Raw genomic sequence first — 19,833 nt, 5'->3', positions numbered from 1 at the left:
TTGCTATAAACATCAAGCCGGTTGCAATAAACATTTCACTGGTTGTTATAAATATTTTCTAAGTTACTAAATGCATATCACCGGTTGATATAAACATATCTCCTATTGCAATTATCATGTCTCTGGTTGCTATAAACATATATCTGGTAACTTTAAACACACTCCTGTTGCTATAAACACACTCCTGTTGCTATAAACATACCTCTGGTTGCTATAAACATTTCACTGGGTATTATACACATTTCTGCAGTTACTAAATGCATATCACCGGTTGATATAAACATATCTCCTATTGCTACTATCCTGTCTCTGGTTGCTATAAACATATATCTGGTTGCTATAAACATACTCCTGTTGCTATAAACATACCTCAGGTTGCTATCAACATAAAGCCCGTTGCTATAAACCTTCCAATGGGTATTATACACATTTCTTCAGTTACAAAAAGCATATTACCGGTTGATATAAACATATCTCCTATTGCTATTATCATGTCTATGGTTGCTATAAACATATATCTGGTTGCTATAAACACACTCCTGTTGCTATAAACATACCTCTGATTGCTATAAACATTAAGCCCGTTGCTATAAACATTCCAATGGGTATTATACACATTTCTGCAATTACTAAAAGCACATCACCGGTTGATATAAACATATCTCCTATTGCTATTATCATGTCAATGGTTGCTATAAACATATATCTGGTTGCTATAAACACACTCCTGTTGCTATAAACATACCTCTGATTGCTATAAACATTAAGCCCGTTGCTATAAACATTCCAATGGGTATTATACACATTTCTGCAATTACTAAATGCATATCACCGGTTGAAATAAACATATCTCCTATTGCAATTATCATGTCTCTGGTTGCTATAAACATATATCTGGTAACTATAAACATACTCCTGTTGCTATAAACACACTCCTGTTGCTATAAACATACCTCTGGTTGCTATAAACATTAAGCAGGTTGCTATAAACATTTCACTAGGTGTTAAAACATTTCCTCAGTTACTAAATGCATATCACCGTTTGATATAAACATATCTCCTATTGTTATTATCATGTCTATGGTTGCTATAAACATATATCTGGTTGCTATAAACACACTCCTGTTGCTATAAACATACCTCTGGTTGCTATAAACATTAAGGCCGTTGCTATAAACATTCCAATGGGTATTATACACATTTCTGCAGTTACTAAAAGCATATCACCGGTTGATATAAACATATCTCCTATGGCTATTATCATGTCAATGGTTGCTATAAACATATATCTGGTTGCTATAAACACACTCCTGTTGCTATAAACATACCTCTGGTTGCTATAAACATCAAGCCGGTTGCAATAAACATTTCACTGGTTGTTATAAATATTTTTTAAGTTACTAAATACATATCACCGGTAGATATAAACATATCTCCTATTGCAATTATCATGTCTCTGGTTGCTATAAACATATATCTGGTAACTATAAACACACTCCTGTTGCTATAAACATACCTCTGGTTGCTATAAACATTAAGCCGGTTGCTATAAACATTTCACTAGGTGTTAAAACATTTCCTCAGTTACTAAATGCATATCACCGTTTGATATAAACATATCTCCTATTGTTATTATAATGTCTATGGTTGCTATAAACATATATCTGGTTGCTATAAACACACTCCTGTTGCTATAAACATACCTCTGGTTGCTATAAACATTAAGCCCGTTGCTATAAACATTTCACTAGGTGTTAAAACATTTCTTCAGTTACTAAATGCATATCACCGGTTGATATAAACATATCTCCTATTGTTATTATCAAGTCTCTGGTTCGTATAAACATATATCTGGTTGCTATAAACACACTCCTGTTGCTATAAACATACCTCTGGTTGCTATAAACATCAAGCCGGTTGCTATAAACATTTCACTAGGTGTTAAAACATTTCTTCAGTTACTAAATGCATATCACCGGTTGATATAAACATATCTCCTATTGTTATTATCAAGTCTCTGGTTTGTATAAGCATATATCTGGTTGCTATAAACACACTCCTGTTGCTATAAACATTCCCTGGTTGCTATAAACATTAAGCCGGTTGCTATAAACATTTAACTAGGTGTTAAAACATTTCCTCAGTTACTAAATGCATATCACCGTTTGATATAAACATATCTCCTATTGTTATTATCATGTCTATGGTTGCTATAAACATATATCTGGTTGCTATAAACACACTCCTGTTGCTATAAACATACCTCTGGTTGCTATAAACATCAAGCCGGTTGCAATAAACATTTCACTGGTTGTTATAAATATTTTCTAAGTTACTAAATGCATATCACCGGTTGATATAAACATATCTCCTATTGCAATTATCATGTCTCTGGTTGCTATAAACATATATCTGGTAACTATAAACACACTCCTGTTGCTATAAACATACCTCTGGTTGCTATAAACATTTCACTGGGTATTATACACATTTCTTCAGTTACTAAATGCATATCACCGGTTGATATAAACATATCTCCTATTGTTATTATCATGTCTCTGGTTGGTATAAACATATATCTGGTTGCTATAAACACACTCCTGTTGCTATAAACATTCCCTGGTTGCTATAAACATTAAGCCGGTTGCTATAAACATTTAACTAGGTGTTAAAACATTTCCTCAGTTACTAAATGCATATCACCGTTTGATATAAACATATCTCCTATTGTTATTATCATGTCTATGGTTGCTATAAACATATATCTGGTTGCTATAAACACACTCCTGTTGCTGTAAACATACCTCTGGTTGCTATAAACATTAAGCCCGTTGCTATAAACATTCCAATGGGTATTATACACATGTCTGCAGTTACTAATTGCATATCACCGGTTGATATAAACATATCTCCTATTGTTATTATCATGTCTCTGATTGGTATAAACATATATCTGGTTACTATAAACACACTCATGTTGCTATAAACATTCCCTGGTTGCTATAAACATTAAGCCGGTTGCTATAAACATTTCACTAGGTGTTAAAACATTTCCTCAGTTACTAAATGCATATCACCGTTTGATATAAACATATCTCCTATTGTTATTATCATGTCTATGGTTGCTATAAACATATATCTGGTTGCTATAAACACACTCCTGTTGCTATAAACATACCTCTGGTTGCTATAAACATTAAGCCAGTTGCAATAAGCATTTCACTGGTTGTTATATATATTTTTTCAGTTACTAAATGCATATCACCGGTTGAAATAAACATATCTCCTATTGCAATTATCATGTCTCTGGTTGCTATAAACTTATATCTGGTAACTATAAACATACTCCTGTTGCTATAAACACACTCCTGTTGCTATAAACATACCTCTGGTTGCTATAAACATTAAGCAGGTTGCTATAAACATTTCACTAGGTGTTAAAACATTTCCTCAGTTACTAAATGCATATCACCGTTTGATATAAACATATCTCCTATTGTTATTATCATGTCTATGGTTGCTATAAACATATATCTGGTTGCTATAAACACACTCCTGTTGCTATAAACATACCTCTGGTTGCTATATACATTAAGCCCGTTGCTATAAACATTCCAATGGGTATTATACATATTTCTGCAGTTACGAAATGCATATCACCGGTTGATATAAACATATCTCCTATTGTTATTATCATGTCTCTGGATGGTATAAACATATATCTGGTTACTATAAAAACACTCCTGTTGCTATAAACATTCCCTGGTTGCTATAAACATTAAGCCGGTTGCTATAAACATTTCACTAGGTGTTAAAACATTTCCTCAGTTACTAAATGCATATCACCGTTTGATGTAAACATATCTCCTATTGTTATTATCATGTCTCTGATTGCTATAAACATATATCTGGTTGCTATAAACACACTCCTGTTGCTATAAACATACCTCTGGTTGCTATAAACATTAAGCCGGTTGCTATAAACATTTCACTAGGTGTTAAAACATTTCCTCAGTTACTAAATGCATATCACCGTTTGATATAAACATATCTCCTATTGTTATTATCATGTCTATGGTTGCTATAAACATATATCTGGTTGCTATAAACACACTCCTGTTGCTATAAACATACCTCTGGTTGCTATAAACATCAAGCCGGTTGCTATAAACATTTCACTAGGTGTTAAAACATTTCTTCAGTTACTAAATGCATATCACCGGTTGATATAAACATATCTCCTATTGTTATTATCATGTCTCTGATTGCTATAAACATATATCTGGTTGCTATAAACACACTCCTGTTGCTATAAACATACCTCTGGTTGCTATAAACATCAAGCCGGTTGCTATAAACATTTCACTAGGTGTTAAAACATTTCTTCAGTTACTAAATGCATATCACCGGTTGATATAAACATATCTCCTTTTGTTATTATCAAGTCTCTGGTTCGTATAAACATATATCTGGTTGCTATAAACACACTCCTGTTGCTATAAACATTCCCTGGTTGCTATAAACATTAAGCCGGTTGCTATAAACATTTAACTAGGTGTTAAAACATTTCCTCAGTTACTAAATGCATATCACCGTTTGATATAAACATATCTCCTATTGTTATTATCATGTCTATGGTTGCTATAAACATATATCTGGTTGCTATAAACACACTCCTGTTGCTATAAACATACCTCTGGTTGCTATAAACATCAAGCCGGTTGCAATAAACATTTCACTGGTTGTTATAAATATTTTCTAAGTTACTAAATGCATATCACCGGTTGATATAAACATATCTCCTATTGCAATTATCATGTCTCTGGTTGCTATAAACATATATCTGGTAACTATAAACACACTCCTGTTGCTATAAACATACCTCTGGTTGCTATAAACATGTCACTGGGTATTATACACATTTCTTCAGTTACTAAATGCATATCACCGGTTGATATAAACATATCTCCTATTGTTATTATCATGTCTCTGGTTGGTATAAACATATATCTGGTTGCTATAAACACACTCCTGTTGCTATAAACATTCCCTGGTTGCTATAAACATTAAGCCGGTTGCTATAAACATTTAACTAGGTGTTAAAACATTTCCTCAGTTACTAAATGCATATCACCGTTTGATATAAACATATCTCCTATTGTTATTATCATGTCTATGGTTGCTATAAACATATATCTGGTTGCTATAAACACACTCCTGTTGCTGTAAACATACCTCTGGTTGCTATAAACATTAAGCCCGTTGCTATAAACATTCCAATGGGTATTATACACATGTCTGCAGTTACTAATTGCATATCACCGGTTGATATAAACATATCTCCTATTGTTATTATCATGTCTCTGATTGGTATAAACATATATCTGGTTACTATAAACACACTCATGTTGCTATAAACATTCCCTGGTTGCTATAAACATTAAGCCGGTTGCTATAAACATTTCACTAGGTGTTAAAACATTTCCTCAGTTACTAAATGCATATCACCGTTTGATATAAACATATCTCCTATTGTTATTATCATGTCTATGGTTGCTATAAACATATATCTGGTTGCTATAAACACACTCCTGTTGCTATAAACATACCTCTGGTTGCTATAAACATTAAGCCAGTTGCAATAAGCATTTCACTGGTTGTTATATATATTTTTTCAGTTACTAAATGCATATCACCGGTTGAAATAAACATATCTCCTATTGCAATTATCATGTCTCTGGTTGCTATAAACTTATATCTGGTAACTATAAACATACTCCTGTTGCTATAAACACACTCCTGTTGCTATAAACATACCTCTGGTTGCTATAAACATTAAGCAGGTTGCTATAAACATTTCACTAGGTGTTAAAACATTTCCTCAGTTACTAAATGCATATCACCGTTTGATATAAACATATCTCCTATTGTTATTATCATGTCTATGGTTGCTATAAACATATATCTGGTTGCTATAAACACACTCCTGTTGCTATAAACATACCTCTGGTTGCTATATACATTAAGCCCGTTGCTATAAACATTCCAATGGGTATTATACATATTTCTGCAGTTACGAAATGCATATCACCGGTTGATATAAACATATCTCCTATTGTTATTATCATGTCTCTGGATGGTATAAACATATATCTGGTTACTATAAAAACACTCCTGTTGCTATAAACATTCCCTGGTTGCTATAAACATTAAGCCGGTTGCTATAAACATTTCACTAGGTGTTAAAACATTTCCTCAGTTACTAAATGCATATCACCGTTTGATGTAAACATATCTCCTATTGTTATTATCATGTCTCTGATTGCTATAAACATATATCTGGTTGCTATAAACACACTCCTGTTGCTATAAACATACCTCTGGTTGCTATAAACATTAAGCCGGTTGCTATAAACATTTCACTAGGTGTTAAAACATTTCCTCAGTTACTAAATGCATATCACCGTTTGATATAAACATATCTCCTATTGTTATTATCATGTCTATGGTTGCTATAAACATATATCTGGTTGCTATAAACACACTCCTGTTGCTATAAACATACCTCTGGTTGCTATAAACATCAAGCCGGTTGCTATAAACATTTCACTAGGTGTTAAAACATTTCTTCAGTTACTAAATGCATATCACCGGTTGATATAAACATATCTCCTATTGTTATTATCATGTCTCTGATTGCTATAAACATATATCTGGTTGCTATAAACACACTCCTGTTGCTATAAACATACCTCTGGTTGCTATAAACATCAAGCCGGTTGCTATAAACATTTCACTAGGTGTTAAAACATTTCTTCAGTTACTAAATGCATATCACCGGTTGATAGAAACATATCTCCTTTTGTTATTATCAAGTCTCTGGTTCGTATAAACATATATCTGGTTGCTATAAACACACTCCTGTTGCTATAAACATTCCCTGGTTGCTATAAACATTAAGCCGGTTGCTATAAACATTTAACTAGGTGTTAAAACATTTCCTCAGTTACTAAATGCATATCACCGTTTGATATAAACATATCTCCTATTGTTATTATCATGTCTATGGTTGCTATAAACATATATCTGGTTGCTATAAACACACTCCTGTTGCTATAAACATACCTCTGGTTGCTATAAACATCAAGCCGGTTGCAATAAACATTTCACTGGTTGTTATAAATATTTTCTAAGTTACTAAATGCATATCACCGGTTGATATAAACATATCTCCTATTGCAATTATCATGTCTCTGGTTGCTATAAACATATATCTGGTAACTATAAACACACTCCTGTTGCTATAAACATACCTCTGGTTGCTATAAACATTTCACTGGGTATTATACACATTTCTTCAGTTACTAAATGCATATCACCGGTTGATATAAACATATCTCCTATTGTTATTATCATGTCTCTGGTTGGTATAAACATATATCTGGTTGCTATAAACACACTCCTGTTGCTATAAACATTCCCTGGTTGCTATAAACATTAAGCCGGTTGCTATAAACATTTAACTAGGTGTTAAAACATTTCCTCAGTTACTAAATGCATATCACCGTTTGATATAAACATATCTCCTATTGTTATTATCATGTCTATGGTTGCTATAAACATATATCTGGTTGCTATAAACACACTCCTGTTGCTATAAACATACCTCTGGTTGCTATAAACATCAAGCCGGTTGCTATAAACATTTCACTAGGTGTTAAAACATTTCTTCAGTTACTAAATGCATATCACCGGTTGATATAAGCATATCTCCTATTGTTATTATCATGTCTCTGATTGCTATAAACATATATCTGGTTGCTATAAACACACTCCTGTTGCTATAAACATACCTCTGGTTGCTATAAACATCAAGCCGGTTGCTATAAACATTTCACTAGGTGTTAAAACATTTCTTCAGTTACTAAATGCATATCACCGGTTGATATAAACATATCTCCTATTGTTATTATCAAGTCTCTGGTTCGTATAAACATATATCTGGTTGCTATAAACACACTCCTGTTGCTATAAACATCCCCTGGTTGCTATAAACATTAAGCCGGTTGCTATAAACATTTAACTAGGTGTTAAAACATTTCCTTAGTTACTAAATGCATATCACCGTTTGATATAAACATATCTCCTATTGTTATTATAATGTCTATGGTTGCTATAAACATATATCTGGTTGCTATAAACACACTCCTGTTGCTATAAACATACCTCTGGTTGCTATAAACATTAAGCCCGTTGCTATAAACATTTCACTAGGTGTTAAAACATTTCTTCAGTTACTAAATGCATATCACCGGTTGATATAAACATATCTCCTATTGTTATTATCAAGTCTCTGGTTCGTATAAACATATATCTGGTTGCTATAAACACACTCCTGTTGCTATAAACATACCTCTGGTTGCTATAAACATTAAGCAGGTTGCTATAAACATTTCACTAGGTGTTAAAACATTTCCTCAGTTACTAAATGCATATCACCGTTTGATATAAACATATCTCCTATTGTTATTATCATGTCTATGGTTGCTATAAACATATATCTGGTTGCTATAAACACACTCCTGTTGCTATAAACATACCTCTGGTTGCTATATACATTAAGCCCGTTGCTATAAACATTCCAATGGGTATTATACATATTTCTGCAGTTACGAAATGCATATCACCGGTTGATATAAACATATCTCCTATTGTTATTATCATGTCTCTGGATGGTATAAACATATATCTGGTTACTATAAAAACACTCCTGTTGCTATAAACATTCCCTGGTTGCTATAAACATTAAGCCGGTTGCTATAAACATTTCACTAGGTGTTAAAACATTTCCTCAGTTACTAAATGCATATCACCGTTTGATGTAAACATATCTCCTATTGTTATTATCATGTCTCTGATTGCTATAAACATATATCTGGTTGCTATAAACACACTCCTGTTGCTATAAACATACCTCTGGTTGCTATAAACATTAAGCCGGTTGCTATAAACATTTCACTAGGTGTTAAAACATTTCCTCAGTTACTAAATGCATATCACCGTTTGATATAAACATATCTCCTATTGTTATTATCATGTCTATGGTTGCTATAAACATATATCTGGTTGCTATAAACACACTCCTGTTGCTATAAACATACCTCTGGTTGCTATAAACATCAAGCCGGTTGCTATAAACATTTCACTAGGTGTTAAAACATTTCTTCAGTTACTAAATGCATATCACCGGTTGATATAAACATATCTCCTATTGTTATTATCATGTCTCTGATTGCTATAAACATATATCTGGTTGCTATAAACACACTCCTGTTGCTATAAACATACCTCTGGTTGCTATAAACATCAAGCCGGTTGCTATAAACATTTCACTAGGTGTTAAAACATTTCTTCAGTTACTAAATGCATATCACCGGTTGATATAAACATATCTCCTTTTGTTATTATCAAGTCTCTGGTTCGTATAAACATATATCTGGTTGCTATAAACACACTCCTGTTGCTATAAACATTCCCTGGTTGCTATAAACATTAAGCCGGTTGCTATAAACATTTAACTAGGTGTTAAAACATTTCCTCAGTTACTAAATGCATATCACCGTTTGATATAAACATATCTCCTATTGTTATTATCATGTCTATGGTTGCTATAAACATATATCTGGTTGCTATAAACACACTCCTGTTGCTATAAACATACCTCTGGTTGCTATAAACATCAAGCCGGTTGCAATAAACATTTCACTGGTTGTTATAAATATTTTCTAAGTTACTAAATGCATATCACCGGTTGATATAAACATATCTCCTATTGCAATTATCATGTCTCTGGTTGCTATAAACATATATCTGGTAACTATAAACACACTCCTGTTGCTATAAACATACCTCTGGTTGCTATAAACATTTCACTGGGTATTATACACATTTCTTCAGTTACTAAATGCATATCACCGGTTGATATAAACATATCTCCTATTGTTATTATCATGTCTCTGGTTGGTATAAACATATATCTGGTTGCTATAAACACACTCCTGTTGCTATAAACATTCCCTGGTTGCTATAAACATTAAGCCGGTTGCTATAAACATTTAACTAGGTGTTAAAACATTTCCTCAGTTACTAAATGCATATCACCGTTTGATATAAACATATCTCCTATTGTTATTATCATGTCTATGGTTGCTATAAACATATATCTGGTTGCTATAAACACACTCCTGTTGCTGTAAACATACCTCTGGTTGCTATAAACATTAAGCCCGTTGCTATAAACATTCCAATGGGTATTATACACATGTCTGCAGTTACTAATTGCATATCACCGGTTGATATAAACATATCTCCTATTGTTATTATCATGTCTCTGATTGGTATAAACATATATCTGGTTACTATAAACACACTCATGTTGCTATAAACATTCCCTGGTTGCTATAAACATTAAGCCGGTTGCTATAAACATTTCACTAGGTGTTAAAACATTTCCTCAGTTACTAAATGCATATCACCGTTTGATATAAACATATCTCCTATTGTTATTATCATGTCTATGGTTGCTATAAACATATATCTGGTTGCTATAAACACACTCCTGTTGCTATAAACATACCTCTGGTTGCTATAAACATTAAGCCAGTTGCAATAAGCATTTCACTGGTTGTTATATATATTTTTTCAGTTACTAAATGCATATCACCGGTTGAAATAAACATATCTCCTATTGCAATTATCATGTCTCTGGTTGCTATAAACTTATATCTGGTAACTATAAACATACTCCTGTTGCTATAAACACACTCCTGTTGCTATAAACATACCTCTGGTTGCTATAAACATTAAGCAGGTTGCTATAAACATTTCACTAGGTGTTAAAACATTTCCTCAGTTACTAAATGCATATCACCGTTTGATATAAACATATCTCCTATTGTTATTATCATGTCTATGGTTGCTATAAACATATATCTGGTTGCTATAAACACACTCCTGTTGCTATAAACATACCTCTGGTTGCTATATACATTAAGCCCGTTGCTATAAACATTCCAATGGGTATTATACATATTTCTGCAGTTACGAAATGCATATCACCGGTTGATATAAACATATCTCCTATTGTTATTATCATGTCTCTGGATGGTATAAACATATATCTGGTTACTATAAAAACACTCCTGTTGCTATAAACATTCCCTGGTTGCTATAAACATTAAGCCGGTTGCTATAAACATTTCACTAGGTGTTAAAACATTTCCTCAGTTACTAAATGCATATCACCGTTTGATGTAAACATATCTCCTATTGTTATTATCATGTCTCTGATTGCTATAAACATATATCTGGTTGCTATAAACACACTCCTGTTGCTATAAACATACCTCTGGTTGCTATAAACATTAAGCCGGTTGCTATAAACATTTCACTAGGTGTTAAAACATTTCCTCAGTTACTAAATGCATATCACCGTTTGATATAAACATATCTCCTATTGTTATTATCATGTCTATGGTTGCTATAAACATATATCTGGTTGCTATAAACACACTCCTGTTGCTATAAACATACCTCTGGTTGCTATAAACATCAAGCCGGTTGCTATAAACATTTCACTAGGTGTTAAAACATTTCTTCAGTTACTAAATGCATATCACCGGTTGATATAAACATATCTCCTATTGTTATTATCATGTCTCTGATTGCTATAAACATATATCTGGTTGCTATAAACACACTCCTGTTGCTATAAACATACCTCTGGTTGCTATAAACATCAAGCCGGTTGCTATAAACATTTCACTAGGTGTTAAAACATTTCCTCAGTTACTAAATGCATATCACCGTTTGATATAAACATATCTCCTATTGTTATTATCATGTCTATGGTTGCTATAAACATATATCTGGTTGCTATAAACACACTCCTGTTGCTATAAACATACCTCTGGTTGCTATAAACATCAAGCCGGTTGCAATAAACATTTCACTGGTTGTTATAAATATTTTCTAAGTTACTAAATGCATATCACCGGTTGATATAAACATATCTCCTATTGCAATTATCATGTCTCTGGTTGCTATAAACATATATCTGGTAACTATAAACACACTCCTGTTGCTATAAACATACCTCTGGTTGCTATAAACATTTCACTGGGTATTATACACATTTCTTCAGTTACTAAATGCATATCACCGGTTGATATAAACATATCTCCTATTGTTATTATCATGTCTCTGGTTGGTATAAACATATATCTGGTTGCTATAAACACACTCCTGTTGCTATAAACATTCCCTGGTTGCTATAAACATTAAGCCGGTTGCTATAAACATTTAACTAGGTGTTAAAACATTTCCTCAGTTACTAAATGCATATCACCGTTTGATATAAACATATCTCCTATTGTTATTATCATGTCTATGGTTGCTATAAACATATATCTGGTTGCTATAAACACACTCCTGTTGCTATAAACATACCTCTGGTTGCTATAAACATCAAGCCGGTTGCTATAAACATTTCACTAGGTGTTAAAACATTTCTTCAGTTACTAAATGCATATCACCGGTTGATATAAGCATATCTCCTATTGTTATTATCATGTCTCTGATTGCTATAAACATATATCTGGTTGCTATAAACACACTCCTGTTGCTATAAACATACCTCTGGTTGCTATAAACATCAAGCCGGTTGCTATAAACATTTCACTAGGTGTTAAAACATTTCTTCAGTTACTAAATGCATATCACCGGTTGATATAAACATATCTCCTATTGTTATTATCAAGTCTCTGGTTCGTATAAACATATATCTGGTTGCTATAAACACACTCCTGTTGCTATAAACATCCCCTGGTTGCTATAAACATTAAGCCGGTTGCTATAAACATTTAACTAGGTGTTAAAACATTTCCTTAGTTACTAAATGCATATCACCGTTTGATATAAACATATCTCCTATTGTTATTATCATGTCTATGGTTGCTATAAACATATATCTGGTTGCTATAAACACACTCCTGTTGCTATAAACATACCTCTGGTTGCTATAAACATCAAGCCGGTTGCAATAAACATTTCACTGGTTGTTATAAATATTTTCTAAATTACTAAATGCATATCACCGGTTGATATAAACATATCTCCTATTGCAATTATCATGTCTCTGGTTGCTATAAACATATATCTGGTAACTATAAACACACTCCTGTTGCTATAAACATACCTCTGGTTGCTATAAACATTTCACTGGGTATTATACACATTTCTTCAGTTACTAAATGCATATCACCGGTTGATATAAACATATCTCCTATTGTTATTATCATGTCTCTGGTTGGTATAAACATATATCTGGTTGCTATAAACACACTCCTGTTGCTATAAACATTCCCTGGTTGCTATAAACATTAAGCCGGTTGCTATAAACATTTAACTAGGTGTTAAAACATTTCCTCAGTTACTAAATGCATATCACCGTTTGATATAAACATATCTCCTATTGTTATTATCATGTCTATGGTTGCTATAAACATATATCTGGTTGCTATAAACACACTCCTGTTGCTATAAACATACCTCTGGTTGCTATAAACATCAAGCCGGTTGCAATAAACATTTCACTTGTTGTTATAAATATTTTCTAAGTTACTAAATGCATATCACCGGTTGATATAAACATATCTCCTATTGCAATTATCATGTCTCTGGTTGCTATAAACATATATCTGGTAACTATAAACACACTCCTGTTGCTATAAACATATCTCTGGTTGCTATAAACATTTCACTGGGTATTATACACATTTCTTCAGTTACTAAATGCATATCACCGGTTGATATAAACATATCTCCTATTGTTATTATCATGTCTCTGGTTGGTATAAACATATATCTGGTTGCTATAAACACACTCCTGTTGCTATAAACATTTCCTGGTTGCTATAAACATTAAGCCGGTTACTATAAACATTTAACTAGGTGTTAAAACATTTCCTCAGTTACTAAATGCATATCACCATTTGATATAAACATATCTCCTATTGTTATTATCATGTCTATGGTTGCTATAAACATATATCTGGTTGCTATAAACACACTCCTGTTGCTATAAACATACCTCTGGTTGCTATAAACATTAAGCCCGTTGCTATAAACATTCCAATGGGTATTATACACACGTCTGCAGTTACTAAATGCATATCACCGGTTGATATAAACATATCTCCTATTGTTATTATCATGTCTCTGATTGGTATAAACATATATCTGGTTACTATAAACACACTCCTGTTGCTATAAACATTCCCTGGTTGCTATAAACATTAAGCCGGTTGCTATAAACATTTCACTAGGTGTTAAAACATTTCCTCAGTTACTAAATGCATATCACCGTTTGATATAAACATATCTCCTATTGTTATTATCATGTCTATGGTTGCTCTAAACATATATCTGGTTGCTATAAACACACTCCTGTTGCTATAAACATACCTCTGGTTGCTATAAACATTAAGCCCGTTGCTATAAACATTCCAATGGGTATTATACACATTTCTGCAGTTACTAAATGCATATCACCGGTTGATATAAACATATCTCCTATTGTTATTATCATGTCTCTGGTTGGTATAAACATATATCTGGTTACTATAAACACACTCCTGTTGCTATAAACATTCCCTGGTTGCTATAAACATTAAGCCGGTTGCTATAAACATTTCACTAGGTGTTAAAACATTTCCTCAGTTACTAAATGCATATCACCGGTTGATATAAACATCTCTCCTATTGCTATTATCATGTCAATGGTTGCTATAAACATATATCTGGTTGCTATAAACACACTCCTGTTGCTATAAACATACCTCTGGTTGCTATAAACATTAAGCCGGTTGCAATAAGCATTTCACTGGTTGTTATAAATATTTTTTCAGCTACTAAATGCATATCACCGGTTGAAATAAACATATCTCCTATTGCAATTATCATGTCTCTGGTTGCTATAAACATATATCTGGTAACTATAAACATACTCCTGTTGCTATAAACACACTCCTGTTGCTATAAACATACCTCTGGTTGCTATAAACATTAAGCCCGTTGCTATAAACATTTCACTAGGTGTTAAAACATTTCCTCAGTTACTAAATGCATATCACCGTTTGATGTAAACATATCTCCTATTATTATTATCATGTCTATGTTTGCTATAAACATATATTTGGTTGCTATAAACACACTCCTGTTGCTGTAAACATACCTCTGGTTGCTATAAACATCAAGCCGGTTGCAATAAACATTTCACTGGTTGTTATAAATATTTTCTAAGTTACTAAATGCATATCACCGGTTGATATAAACATATCTCCTATTGCAATTATCATGTCTCTGGTTGCTATAAACATATATCTGGTAACTTTAAACACACTCCTGTTGCTATAAACACACTCCTGTTGCTATAAACATACCTCTGGTTGCTATAAACATTTCACTGGGTATTATACACATTTCTGCAGTTACTAAATGCATATCACCGGTTGATATAAACATATCTCCTATTGCTACTATCCTGTCTCTGGTTGCTATAAACATATATCTGGTTGCTATAAACATACTCCTGTTGCTATAAACATACCTCTGGTTGCTATAAACATCAAGCCGGTTGCAATAAACATTTCACTGGTTGTTATAAATATTTTTTCAGTTACTAAATGCATATCACCGGTTGAAATAAACATATCTCCTATTGCAATTATCATGTCTCTGGTTGCTATAAACATATATCTGGTAACTATAAACACACTCCTGTTGCTATAAAAATACCTCTGGTTGCTATAAACATTTCACTGGGTATTATACACATTTCTTCAGTTACTAAATGCATATCACCGGTTGATATAAACATATCTCCTATTGCTATTATCCTTTCTCTGGTTGCTATAAACATATATCTGGTTGCTATAAACATAGTCCTGTTGCTATAAACACACTCATGTTGCTATAAACATACCTCTGGTTGCTATAAACATAAAGCCCGTTGCTATAAACCGTCCAATGGGTATTATACACATTTCATCAGTTACAAAAAGCATAGTACCGGTTGATATAAACATATCTCCTATTGCTATTATCATGTCTATGGTTGCTATAAACATATATCTGGTTGCTATAAACACACTCCTGTTGCTATAAACATACCTCTGGTTGCTATAAACATTAAGCCCGTTGCTATAAACATTCCAATGGGTATTATACACAATTCTGCAGTTACTAAAAGCATATCACCGGTTGATATAAACATATCTCCTATTGCTATTATCATGTCAACGGTTGCTATAAACATATATCTGGTTGCTATAAACATACTCATGTTGCTATCAACACACTCCTGTTGCTATAAACATACCTCTGGTTGCTATAAACATTAAGCCGGTTGCAATAAGCATTTCACTGGTTGTTATAAATATTTTTTCAGTTACTAAATGCATATCACCGGTTGAAATAAACATATCTCCTATTGCAATTATCATGTCTCTGGTTGCTATAAACATATATCTGGTAACTATAAACATACTCCTGTTGCTATAAACACACTCCTGTTGCTATAAACATACCTCTGGTTGCTATAAACATTAAGCCGGTTGCTATAAACATTTCACTAGGTGTTAAAACATTTCCTCAGTTACTAAATGCATATCACCGTTTGATATAAACATATCTCCTATTGTTATTATAATGTCTATGGTTGCTATAAACATATATCTGGTTGCTATAAACACACTCCTGTTGCTATAAACATACCTCTGGTTGCTATAAACATTAAGCCCGTTGCTATAAACATTTCACTAGGTGTTAAAACATTTCTTCAGTTACTAAATGCATATCACCGGTTGATATAAACATATCTCCTATTGTTATTATCAAGTCTCTGGTTCGTATAAACATATATCTGGTTGCTATAAACACACTCCTGTTGCTATAAACATACCTCTGGTTGCTATAAACATCAAGCCGGTTGCTATAAACATTTCACTAGGTGTTAAAACATTTCTTCAGTTACTAAATGCATATCACCGGTTGATATAAACATATCTCCTATTGTTATTATCAAGTCTCTGGTTCGTATAAGCATATATCTGGTTGCTATAAACACACTCCTGTTGCTATAAACATTCCCTGGTTGCTATAAACATTAAGCCGGTTGCTATAAACATTTAACTAGGTGTTAAAACATTTCCTCAGTTACTAAATGCATATCACCGTTTGATATAAACATATCTCCTATTGTTATTATCATGTCTATGGTTGCTATAAACATATATCTGGTTGCTATAAACACACTCCTGTTGCTATAAACATACCTCTGGTTGCTATAAACATCAAGCCGGTTGCAATAAACATTTCACTGATTGTTATAAATATTTTCTAAGTTACTAAATGCATATCACCGGTTGATATAAACATATCTCCTATTGCAATTATCATGTCTCTGGTTGCTATAAACATATATCTGGTAACTATAAACACACTCCTGTTGCTATAAACATACCTCTGGTTGCTATAAACATTTCACTGGGTATTATACACATTTCTTCAGTTACTAAATGCATATCACCGGTTGATATAAACATATCTCCTATTGTTATTATCATGTCTCTGGTTGGTATAAACATATATCTGGTTGCTATAAACACACTCCTGTTGCTATAAACATTCCCTGGTTGCTATAAACATTAAGCCGGTTGCTATAAACATTTAACTAGGTGTTAAAACATTTCCTCAGTTACTAAATGCATATCACCGTTTGATATAAACATATCTCCTATTGTTATTATCATGTCTATGGTTGCTATAAACATATATCTGGTTGCTATAAACACACTCCTGTTGCTGTAAACATACCTCTGGTTGCTATAAACATTAAGCCCGTTGCTATAAACATTCCAATGGGTATTATACACATGTCTGCAGTTACTAATTGCATATCACCGGTTGATATAAACATATCTCCTATTGTTATTATCATGTCTCTGATTGGTATAAACATATATCTGGTTACTATAAACACACTCCTGTTGCTATAAACATTCCCTGGTTGCTATAAACATTAAGCCGGTTGCTATAAACATTTCACTAGGTGTTAAAACATTTCCTCAGTTACTAAATGCATATCACCGTTTGATATAAACATATCTCCTATTGTTATTATCATGTCTATGGTTGCTATAAACATATATCTGGTTGCTATAAACACACTCCTGTTGCTATAAACATACCTCTGGTTGCTATAAACATTAAGCCGGTTGCAATAAGCATTTCACTGGTTGTTATATATATTTTTTCAGTTACTAAATGCATATCACCGGTTGAAATAAACATATCTCCTATTGCAATTATCATGTCTCTGGTTGCTATAAACTTATATCTGGTAACTATAAACATACTCCTGTTGCTATAAACACACTCCTGTTGCTATAAACATACCTCTGGTTGCTATAAACATTAAGCAGGTTGCTATAAACATTTCACTAGGTGTTAAAACATTTCCTCAGTTACTAAATGCATATCACCGTTTGATATAAACATATCTCCTATTGTTATTATCATGTCTATGGTTGCTATAAACATATATCTGGTTGCTATAAACACACTCCTGTTGCTATAAACATACCTCTGGTTGCTATATACATTAAGCCCGTTGCTATAAACATTCCAATGGGTATTATACATATTTCTGCAGTTACGAAATGCATATCACCGGTTGATATAAACATATCTCCTATTGTTATTATCATGTCTCTGGATGGTATAAACATATATCTGGTTACTATAAAAACACTCCTGTTGCTATAAACATTCCCTGGTTGCTATAAACATTAAGCCGGTTGCTATAAACATTTCACTAGGTGTTAAAACATTTCCTCAGTTACTAAATGCATATCACCGTTTGATGTAAACATATCTCCTATTGTTATTATCATGTCTCTGATTGCTATAAACATATATCTGGTTGCTATAAACACACTCCTGTTGCTATAAACATACCTCTGGTTGCTATAAACATTAAGCCGGTTGCTATAAACATTTCACTAGGTGTTAAAACATTTCCTCAGTTACTAAATGCATATCACCGTTTGATATAAACATATCTCCTATTGTTATTATCATGTCTATGGTTGCTATAAACATATATCTGGTTGCTATAAACACACTCCTGTTGCTATAAACATACCTCTGGTTGCTATAAACATCAAGCCGGTTGCTATAAACATTTCACTAGGTGTTAAAACATTTCTTCAGTTACTAAATGCATATCACCGGTTGATATAAACATATCTCCTATTGTTATTATCATGTCTCTGATTGCTATAAACATATATCTGGTTGCTATAAACACACTCCTGTTGCTATAAACATACCTCTGGTTGCTATAAACATCAAGCCGGTTGCTATAAACATTTCACTAGGTGTTAAAACATTTCTTCAGTTACTAAATGCATATCACCGGTTGATAGAAACATATCTCCTTTTGTTATTATCAAGTCTCTGGTTCGTATAAACATATATCTGGTTGCTATAAACACACTCCTGTTGCTATAAACATTCCCTGGTTGCTATAAACATTAAGCCGGTTGCTATAAACATTTAACTAGGTGTTAAAACATTTCCTCAGTTACTAAATGCATATCACCGTTTGATATAAACATATCTCCTATTGTTATTATCATGTCTATGGTTGCTATAAACATATATCTGGTTGCTATAAACACACTCCTGTTGCTATAAACATACCTCTGGTTG

This window comes from Pelobates fuscus, chromosome 10, assembly GCF_036172605.1.
Source record: "Pelobates fuscus isolate aPelFus1 chromosome 10, aPelFus1.pri, whole genome shotgun sequence".
Lineage (NCBI taxonomy): Eukaryota > Metazoa > Chordata > Amphibia > Anura > Pelobatidae > Pelobates > Pelobates fuscus.
Note: the sequence above shows the minus strand (reverse complement) of the source record.